This window comes from Corylus avellana, chromosome ca2 (genome assembly GCF_901000735.1).
Source record: "Corylus avellana chromosome ca2, CavTom2PMs-1.0".
Taxonomy (NCBI): Eukaryota; Viridiplantae; Streptophyta; class Magnoliopsida; order Fagales; family Betulaceae; genus Corylus; species Corylus avellana.
In genome coordinates, this window is record NC_081542.1 from 22973448 (window position 1) to 22984255 (window position 10808).

Genomic DNA, 10808 nt, shown 5'->3' on the forward strand with positions numbered 1-10808 from the left:
ACGAAGGGGTTTAGCTGCTCATGATCTTCTAAGCTCCAAAGACAATTTTCTGATTTCTAGCTCTAGGAAGCGGTGTCTCCCTTTTCTCAATGCTTAAAGGCCTATTTATAGGGATTATGAGAACCCTAGAAGCCCTAACAATCCCAGAAAAATCGTAATTCAGTCTCCCAGTCGGATTGGGAGACCTAGAAAAACTTTCCATCTCAATTTCGGAGTTTGTTTTGCCTTTGGCGCCTGTGTGCGCTCGAGCGCACTGTAGCTACAGTAACGTGCTGCAGTACTTACTACAGTATTTGAATTACATTTTGAGCCCAAAATCAATGATTTTCTTGTATCTTTATTAAACACTTGAAAACACAAAAACAAAACAAAATCAAACAAATAACAACGCTAAGGAATTAACATATGCAAATTAAGGGGCTTGAATGTGCAAAATTCGGCGCTTATCACACCCCCAAACTTACATATTGCTAGTCTCTTAGCAATACACAACAGAAAATAAACTGAAAAACAAAAAGATAAGTCCATCTTTCGTGGAATGTACGATTGCATTTAGCGTATGCAACAAGCCTTTTAAACCCCTAGGAATTCCCTAGTGGACGAGTGAAGTCTCATGAAGGTTTTCCAGAAATGTTACCTACAAATATCATGCAAGAGTTCATGTTATCCAAAACTTAAGGTATCACTCAAAACCATGATTTTTCATTCATTAACAAGCTTAAAAAGATAAATTCCATCTTCACAATGACTTGAATTTTAAAATTTAGTTACTTACCAAGACATGCTAAGGTATCATAAGTTCGAAACAATGTAAGGTGAACTAGCACATAAATATGAAGCTTCCAAGCATTTCTAATGTGCAATGTCTCCATATCTAAAAGTTCACTGAAATCCCTATTAGAAAGAACAACAATGGCATATTTTTCTTTTCTTTTCTTTTCTTTTTTTTTTCGTCACGTTGTGCAATGTTTGGTTCCCTTAAGCTTTCCATGTAACAGGTGTTAAGTTAATGACTCCCAAACCAGATGGTTTTAGGGCATTAGGTGTAGAGACATCCCTAGGACTTAGTAACTCGAGTGAAAAAGGCTATGAAACCAAACTAACCATGACATCAATCAAATCAAAATTTTTCACCTTTTGACATGAACACTTAATGCTTTGAGGCAAGAGGCCCTGTTACTTAGTGAAAAGCTTATCAATGATTTCTTTTTTCTTTTCTTTTTTTTTTTCCTTTTTTTTCACATATGTATATGCCAAAGTATCCATCTAATAAATCATCCAGTTTCACCCAGACATAGAAACACACACATCAGACTTCATATGTCATACCACACAAATTATGTGCTAATGTGCTTGTGTAAGATTAGATCAAACATGTGAATTCTCAACTGTCCTAAGCAAGTAACCAAACTAAAAAAATTCAGTTATTAGATCATGTGTTCAAAATTTTAAGCTCACCAATGAAATCGAATCACAATTTTTAAGATCAACCAAAATTTTAAGACAAATATGAACATGCATATATTTTTTTTCTTTTTGATTTTTCACAAATAAAAATAAAATAAAACTGGGACAAAGTGTGTGTAAAGTATCCACTATACCCCCAAACTTAAATTACACATTGTCCCCAATGTGTGTATAATGTGGAAAGAATTTACCCGGGAGATGGACGAACTGTTTGAAATAGCATGGCTCATTGCACACCCCCAAACTTGAATTGAAGCACACTTGTCCCTGCAAAACAAAGTGATACTCCAACCAAATACCAATCAAGTGCACACATTGTTGTAAAAATATAATCAAATAATGAAGCAACAATAGATAAAATAAACCTGGATAGAGATCATCCTGGTGAAGTGAGGTTCAAGTACACAGGGCCTGCACTCGATCCTATGAAACTGACTCATCTAATCAAAATATATGGAATCTGCCAAGTCAACGGAATCCACATCCTTGATTCGCACAGTATTCTCTGACCCTTAAGTTTAAATTTGAAGCACCAATCTTTTCTTCTCTTGGACCAAAGAGAATAAATTTTACCCACAAATGGGTAATTCCAAATGTCAGCATTTCAAGGTAGATCCCTATAAGTATTCCCAAACAATTTCTCATCCGAAAAGGAATCATGAATTGGAGGTGATAGTGAGAATACTTAGGGAGTTTTTCTACCTCGATGGTCTCTTTTTGCTCGTCTAACTACCCTAACAGACTACCCTCCTGGCCTCTTAGTAAGTCATAAGAAATAATGACCGGGATAGTGTCATCAGTCCCTAAAAATGAAGATTTCAGATTACCTAGAATAGGGGCTTGGGGCTCATATGGCATCTCGGGAATTGGAGGTGATAGTGAAGAAGCCTTAGTGCTCGCTTCCTTGTTTTTTTCCCGATGTAGATCCTGTGGGACCTCAATTTTCTCCTCCTTTGGCTCCTCCTTCCTTTCTTCCATGTGGTTTTCGACCACCTCTCCACTCCTCAGTGTGGTGATAGCTTGCTCATGACAAGAAGTACTTTCTTCCTCCATGTAGTGTCCATCAGGATTGGCCACCAGCTGACTTTGAAACTCTTCTTCTTCCATCCTATTGAGGTGGTTGATGATTTGTTCAACATGAGCTTCCATCTTGGCGTCTATCGCGGCGAAGAATTGAGGGGTATAAAGTTCCTGTTGAGACTTCACAATCTGATTCGTCTCCTTTACTTCACTGAGAATCTTCAACACCGTATTTTGAAAGTAAGCATCTGACAGCGGAGGTGGCTCCTCTTAGTATTGTTGTTGTGAAGGCCAGTAGATGGGAGATGGCTCCTCTTGATATTGTTGTTGTGGAGGCCAATAGATGGGAGATGGCTCCTCTTCGTAGGCTTCTATTTTGGCAATGGATTCAGATTGAGAGTTCACCATCTCCTGTTGAAGGTTCACAGTCTGACTCATCTCCCTCACCTCGCTTCTAATCTCGTTCATAAGTTTCGACATCTTTTCTAAAAATTCTCTCGAGAATCTAACATTTTTTCTTGAAAGTCAGAACCCATCGGAGGAGGTGGTTCGGTTTGGTATATCTGTTGTGGAGTTGCCTGATATTGAGGATAATTGGATTGATCATTGAATTGAGGATATGCCTGATGGTACAACTCATGACGTTGTGGAGCATAATTCCCAAGAGCTTGAGCTTGCCACGAGAGATTAGACTGGTGGCTCCATGCCGGGTTATAAGGATCAAAATAAAGGTCATTCCCTGGTCTAGAGAACGGTCTGTTTCATATGCTCATAAGAATAATTAGAAAATTGTCTTGCTGTAGGACAATCTCTAACATGATGATAAGGACTATAGCAATATGAACATGGTCCATAGGGTGTTGGAATGTCTCCCCACATGAACTAAACTAATACAATTAACATAAAATAACAACAGAAAAATAAAAATAAATAAAAATAAAAACTCACAAACGGCCCTTAAGTGCCTTGGAAATTTGGATGCCGACTACTGCGAATGGGCTAAATTGCACGGCAGGGTACGCTCGAGCATACTGCCGAAGATGGGTGTGAGTAGAGGAGTGGAGGGCTCGGGCGCAAAAGGTGGAATGCGTACGTGTGCTCGATCTCATGCGGGCTGCGCTCAATCGCAATCACAGAGATGGGCAGCTATGGACCTGCTTGAGAATTCTAAAAATATAAAATAATAAAAATAATAAAAATAAAACACAAAAACAGAATTAAAGTTAGCAACGGAAAACAGGAAAATAGATTATTAAGCTAAAATTAATCCTTAAAATTTGACAATAAAACCGTTAAGCAGTCCCCGGCAACGGCGCCAAAAATTGATGTGTGGTATTTTTTGTAATAAAAAATATCAATTATAAAATTATCACTCGCAATAGGACGAATCTTTGTAGGATACGGCTATAGAGAGGGTGTCGAACCTCAAGGACTACAGGGGTTTTGTTATCAAATTCAAAAGATTAAAATTAACTTAATTAAAAAAGCTATTTGATTTGATTTTCTTTAAAACTAAAGTGCATGAAAATAAAAGAGATTTAAAATAAGAGAGAGATTGTAGGGTATTGACTTCACCTCTATCGGCACAACAATGGCTAATCATAATTAATCCCATAAATTCATTCTATGCATGTTATAAATAAACAAGAAACTACCTTATTAAAAAATAAGCATAATCTATCTTCGGTTGGCACGGATCGTCCACCTAACCACTAAGATGCAGTACGACCCGTCTTCCCTAGGTATAAATTTTCAAATTCTTTAACAGGATACATACAATCAATGAATAAGTGTAACTCATCTTCGGTTGGCATGGACTGTCTACCTAAATTACACTAAACTAGGGTGTAGTACAATCCGTCTTCCCTAGGCATGGCCTATCAAATCCTATTGATCATATGTCAATTAAACCCATTGTATAACCATCATCCTCATAATCACAAAAAACAAGAATGATTCGATTTCAATAAAAGTAAAATACTTTCTAAGACAAAAGAAGAATTTCACAAATATTGATTTTGGAATTTAAGAAAAATTGCTTTTAATAATTAAGAACATAATCAAAAGGTAGCAATTCTCATAGTTATACAATCAACATGCATAAATTGAAAATCTAGAAATTAAATACAATCAAATCATTGTGCTTGGATAGGGTTACATCAACACCCCACGAAGGGGTTTAGCCACTCATGATCTTCTAAGCTCCAAAGACAATTTTCTGATTTCTAGCTCTAGGAAGCGGTGTCTCCCTTTTCTCAATGCTTAGAAGCCTATTTATAGGGATTATGAGAACCCTACAAGCCCTAAGAATCCCAGAAAAATCGTAATTTAGTCACCCAGTCGGATTGGGAGACCTAAAAAAACTTTCCTTCTCAATTTCGGAGTTTGTTTTGCCTCTGGCGCATGTGTGAGCTCAAGTGCACTGTAGCTACAGTAATGTACTACATTAACTTTGCTACAGTGTCCGCTACAGTACTGCTACAGTATTTGAATTGCATTTTGAGCCCAAAATCAATGATTTTCTTGTATCTTTATTAAACACCTGAAAACACAAAAGCAAAACAAAATCAAACAAATAACAACGTTAAGGAATTAACATATGCAAATTAAGGGGCTCGAATGTGCAACATTCGGCGCTTATCACCTATAAAAGACGGATCATTTCTTCATATTTGGGTAAGCGCAACTTTAGCTCCTAAACTTTCTTTTGTTGTTTATACTCTCTCTCTCTTTCAAATTATGACTTAGGCATCGGAATGTCCCTGCCGGTTCACCCCCGGTCTCTTCGATCCTTTTCTTTTCCCTTCTTGTGCAGCCAAAGCTCTTGAGTGTTAGTCGACTCGGACTCGGCAGGTGTGCCACGTCACCAGTAGGAAAACTGTGCCTCAACAGGTAGCTTGTACGCTCCCTTCCTTTATTGAGAAGTTCAATCTTAAGTGTATGAATATGATGTGTAACTTGGTTGAGTAACAATGGAGCTGCATCTTCTTTTTTGTGTTGTTTTGTTTTGTTTTGTTTTTTTAAGTCATCTATTTAATCTAGGACCTTACCATGAAGTTTTTACCACGAAATTTGTAATTTTTTTAAGGAAATTTTGACATGCAGATTTCTTAAAGGGCAGGATCTTACTGGTAGACTTCCACCAGCATTGGTGAAGCTACCCTACCTAAGGGAAACGTAAGAGCTTCCAATTATTTGTTTTTCTTCCAATTAGACTTGGTGCTTCTGTACAAACAGCTCACTTTTTTTTCTTTTTTTTCTTGTTGATAGGGATCTCAATAGGAACTACCTTAGTAGTACAATACCAAAAGAATGGGCTTCTACATAGTTGGAATATCTGTAAATGACTTACTAAAGTTTCATGTCCAAGGTCAGCAAGTAAAAGCTAATTGTTTTACTAATAGAATGAATCAAGTGCAGGTCCATCAGTGCAAACAACTTATCTAGACGTATTGATTACTTGGGAAAGATTACCACTATTAAAGCTCTGTATGCTCTGGATCTCTTTGTTAAATTATTATGAGGTTTCATTTGGTTTAGCCCTGCTGTAATCCTAAAGGACTCTATTTTAGGACCATAGAGAGCAACCGGTTTTCTGGACCTGTTCCTCCTGATCTTGGGAACTTGGTGGACTTGGAAAGACTGTCAGTCTTTCTTTCTTCCTCCTTTCTTTTTTCCAAATTACATTTGATTAATCATTTTTAAATTCTCAATGATTTTAGTAATAATTTAACATTGAAGTTAGTCAAACCAGTCTTAAGTTTTCATCTGGTGACTGCAGCATTCTTAATGCTAACAATCTCACGGGAGAGTTGCCTGCCACTCTTACTAATCTGACCAAATTAAAAGAACTGGAAGTGGTTGTAATCTTTTCCATTGCTTTACAAGCAATAACTTTAGATTTTTCCTTGAAAATATTCAACTTTTTATTTCACTCAATCTTTTTTCGATTTGGCTCATATGCAGTAGGATTAGCAGTAACAACTTCACTGGAAGAATGCCTGACTTCTTTCAAAGCTGGAAACAACTTCAGAAATTGTATGTGATTTTTTTTTACTTACTACTATGCTATGTAAATCTCTTCTACCTGAAATTTTCAAGTGTAAACTAAATCCATTGGAATTGTGTTCTTAACAGAGAGATGCAAGCTAGTGGTCTTGAGGGGCCTATTCCTTCTAGCATTTCTGTCTTGAGTGATTTGACAGGGCTGTGAGTTCTGCTATCTAATTTAGCATTCTTGAGTGCATAATGTCTGTTATAGATATATTGCTGAAGACAATAGGAGTTCTTCATGATGCAATTCTATGCAGAAGGGTTAGTGACTTACTAGGAGAGGGTTCACCTTTTCCACCACTATGGAGCATGAGAAACCTGGCAAAATTGTAAGGCATTTTTATGTTGTAAAATGCTCTGCAATTGGAATAATGCACCTCTTGTAGCAACACTTACATCACATGAAGTTTGTTTATGGTTCAGGATTTATAAAACAATCTTCAACATTATTTAATGAGAAGCATAAATAAATTGAATAAAAAACTTCATCCATCCCATTGACTTTGTCTGTTGTCTCTTTTGTCGTTTTGCATGTGGATCATCGTAGGATGGTAGATTCGAATCGATCACACCTTACTTTTTCATTTTAATCCAGAAAATAATATTACATTTCAATTAAGCTTCCTAATATATTTAAAATAAAATGACCAACCTCACGAGATGGGTAAGAACCTATTTGGAATTGGATGATGGGAAAGAGCCTTGTCTGCGATTATCGTAAAGAGTTTAAAAAGTTTTTTTTTAGTACTTATAAAGTTGTATTAAACAAAAAGTTGACATTTTTGGTAAAAAACTCTAAAAGTACTTCTTTGATTTTTTTTATTTTTTTATTTTTTTACTTTAAAAATGGTCAAAACGCACTTTCAACAAAAGTTAAAAAAATAAAATAAAATAAAATAAACCTCTTTGACTTAAAATCTCTATTTGTCAAATACAATCCCAACGATTATCAATTTATTTATTTTTTTAATGAGGTTTTCTTTTACCAAATTTGCGTAGTAAATTAGTATTTTTTTTTCTCCCTATTAAATTATTGATTAAATGAATAAATTTATCTCTTTCTATTAGCTTAAACTTTTTGAACAAGTGGTCATTTAACATAGTATCAAAGCCAAAGGTCCTCGGTTTGAACATTGACTCCTTCATCTATGCAATTTTCAATTAAATATTAAAAGTGAATTTTAGCTCACACATGACAGAGAGTATTAAAGTTTTGATTAAATGATTAAATTTATCTCTTACTATCAGCTTAAGTTTTTAAGACAAGTGATGATTTAACATTCTCTTAGTCCTCAAAGTAGATATTTTGCTTTGTGATCCACACAGAGGCACAGGGCCCAGTAGTTATCGTTTCATTGTACATTCTTCTATTGCGATTTGTAATACCTCACCCAATTCACTTTTGGCTCCCCTAAATCAAACTTCACAGGAGTTGACCTATCCTGTTATTACTCTCACATAAGTTGGCTTAACTGCAGAGTTATAATGAAATCATGACCATCACGACTTTAAAACACATTGTCAAGAAGGGTGTAAGTATACATAGAAGCACATCTCCGTCTCCATACCTAGGTAATGTGGGACGCTACAATCACTTCCTCTTGGAACTCATCGTCCTCGCTGGAGACCTTCATGAAATCATCTCATTCTTGGCATCCCAGCGAGTGCTCACTGGTGACCCCCATAGGCTTATGTACGCTCCTCCATCTCAGGTTCTCAGGTTGGATCGCAATAGAAGAATGTACAATGCAAACTGCCAAGTAGATCAGAAGGTAATAACACCTCCCAAGTAGATCCGTGAAAGCTACTGCCACTAAAATGTTTGGATCCTTCGTCGTTCTACATCTCATTTCCAAGTCTATTAGAAGAAGTTATTGATGATGATCAGTATTTAAATGTAAATTTTGTTTTTTTCTTTTTTTTTTTCTTTTTTTTTTGGGTTTTGCATTAAATATTATAACCGTATACTGAAAAAGAAGTGGGTTTGGGATTTCCAAGTGTTGAGGATGTGATTGCTTTGTTTGGATTTTAGAAATCCTGAAATAATGGTTTCATCTATCCTTTATACATAATTTGATTTCTTAGTCTAAAAATGTCAAACAAGTAATCACTAATTGACCATTTGTTTTTTAGTTTTACATTTATTTTTTCTTCTCCCTCTGCCGTTGGTCCTCAAAGTAGACATTTTGCTTTGTGATCTAGACATAGACTCATCAACAGGATAACATGGAGGGGCTAGTAGTTATCGTTTCATTGTTCATTCTTCTATTGTGATCCACACACAGACTCATCAACAGGATAACATGGAGGGCCTAGTAGTTATCGTTTCATTGTTCATTCTTCTATTGTGATCCACACACAGACTCATCAACAGGATAACATGGAGGGCCCAGTAGTTATCGTTTCATTGTACATTTTTCTATTGCGATCCACACACAGGCTCATCAACAGGATAACATGGAAGGCCGAGTAGTTATCGTTTCATTTTATTTTTATAGAAGACATTTCATTGTTCATTCTTCTATTGCGACCCAAACTCACGCAACACAATAAATAAACTGCTGAAACGATAACTTGCCCCTCCATATCATGTGATCCTGTTGAGTCTGTGTATGGATCGTAATAGAAGGAATTGGGGTTTCTACAATTTCAAGGATTTGAATTTCCAAATATCGAGGTTGTTCATCACAAAAGAACATTTTTTTTTTAAAAAAAAAGTACAAGCGAACAATTTGATTTGAAGCTGCTAAGTTTTCAAACATTTACATGAAAATTTGAGTTTTTTTTATTTTTTTAGTTGAGAAGATCACGCCGCATAAGGCTTAGAAAATAGAAGTTGATACTATACGGGCTAGGTATATAGAGCAGGATTCGGCTTACAGGTTGTTATTTTAATAACAGCATGTATGCTGTAGTTTAGGTAACGGTTAAATCTTTTAAAAATCTCTCTTCATTTTCTCTCATCTCTCTTATTAAAAGCTTTTAAAAATAAAGCAACTATGAGTTCATTTTCTCTCATCTCTCTTATTAAAAGCTTTTAAAAATAAAGCAACTATGAGTTTTAATTTTGACTGTTGCCTAAACTACAGCATACATGCTGTTATTAAAATAACAACCTGTAAGCCAGATCCGGTACGTAGAGCATTAATTAACTTTTTTTTTTTTGACATGTCCACACAAGAGAAGGGAGAGAGGGAGATTCGAACTAGTAATCTCCGCTTCATAAGGCGTGGTTTACAGCCGATTGAACTACCCCTTGAAGACATCATTACTTGAGCTTAATAGTTTGAGTAACACCAAACTAATAAATATGGAAAAACTTCATAAAACTTATTGAACCTTCACTGGTTTTGACACTATTCTCAAACTTTAAAAACTCTCAATTAAAAATATCGAACTTTCAATTATCCCATTATGTTAGGATTTTCAGTCAATTTTTGCAAAAATATTGCAAGATATATATATATATACGAAAACACCTCGATTTTTATAATTTTCTATTTTTTCTTTTATAAAAAAAAAAAAAAAAAAAAAAAAAAAAAAAATATAGATATATATATTTTTTTAAATCTAATAAAATAGAATAATTGACAGAAATTGTTCAATTTCGTAATTAAGATCGTGAAAGTTAAGTTTTTCCAATAAATAACAACAACCTCATAAAACACTGATGGCCTTGAAAGCATCAATTCGTAGGAATTCTCGAGTTAATAAAAGCTGTACGTCACCATACGGTTCTAAGGGGGTGTTTGTTAAACCCTTTTACATTGTTCACCTTCCACGGCACTGTAGCGCTTTAAGTGATTGAACCAAAGACAGTCTGAAGAAAAGACTGTTGCACGCTGACAGTGACTGGGTTTATTGCCAACATTTCCTATTTTACCCTCTTATCATTGTAGACAATGCCTATTTTGTCCCTTCAAAATAGGCAAATGAGAGTTCATTTGTTTTCTATTGTGTTATATGAGCATTTTTGTCTTTTACAGACAATTGGGTTCTCCCACACGCCAATGGCTGCAGGTAGGCAACAGCATAATAGTCAAACAAAAAACAGTGCCCTGGGTATTGGGGTGTGTGCTGGGGTTTGTTAAACAAGGTTTGGCAAACCTTGATTTCGACGGTTCCAATGGTGGGGTGGGTGCTGGGGTTTGTCAGACTTATTCCAATGGTTTTGCATAAGTTTGACAAATTTAAATCCATTGTTCGTTTTTTTTTTTTTTTTTTTTTTCTTGAGGGTATATGTATTTCCACAGTGATTTCGACCGTTC

The 10808-nt window shown here is 35.6% G+C and overlaps 1 long non-coding RNA gene across 1 annotated transcript; it reads right to left on the reverse strand.

Annotated features, from left to right (window-relative positions):
- Positions 1 to 4569: 4569 nt before the first annotated feature.
- LOC132168649 (uncharacterized) lies at positions 4570 to 6906 on the reverse strand. The gene is made up of 3 exons (XR_009438902.1): positions 6815 to 6906; positions 5132 to 5399; positions 4570 to 5029 (listed from the first exon to the last, which is right to left on the reverse strand). It is a non-coding gene; the product is annotated as an uncharacterized LOC132168649 (long non-coding RNA).
- Between the last annotated feature and the right edge of the window lie 3902 nt (positions 6907 to 10808).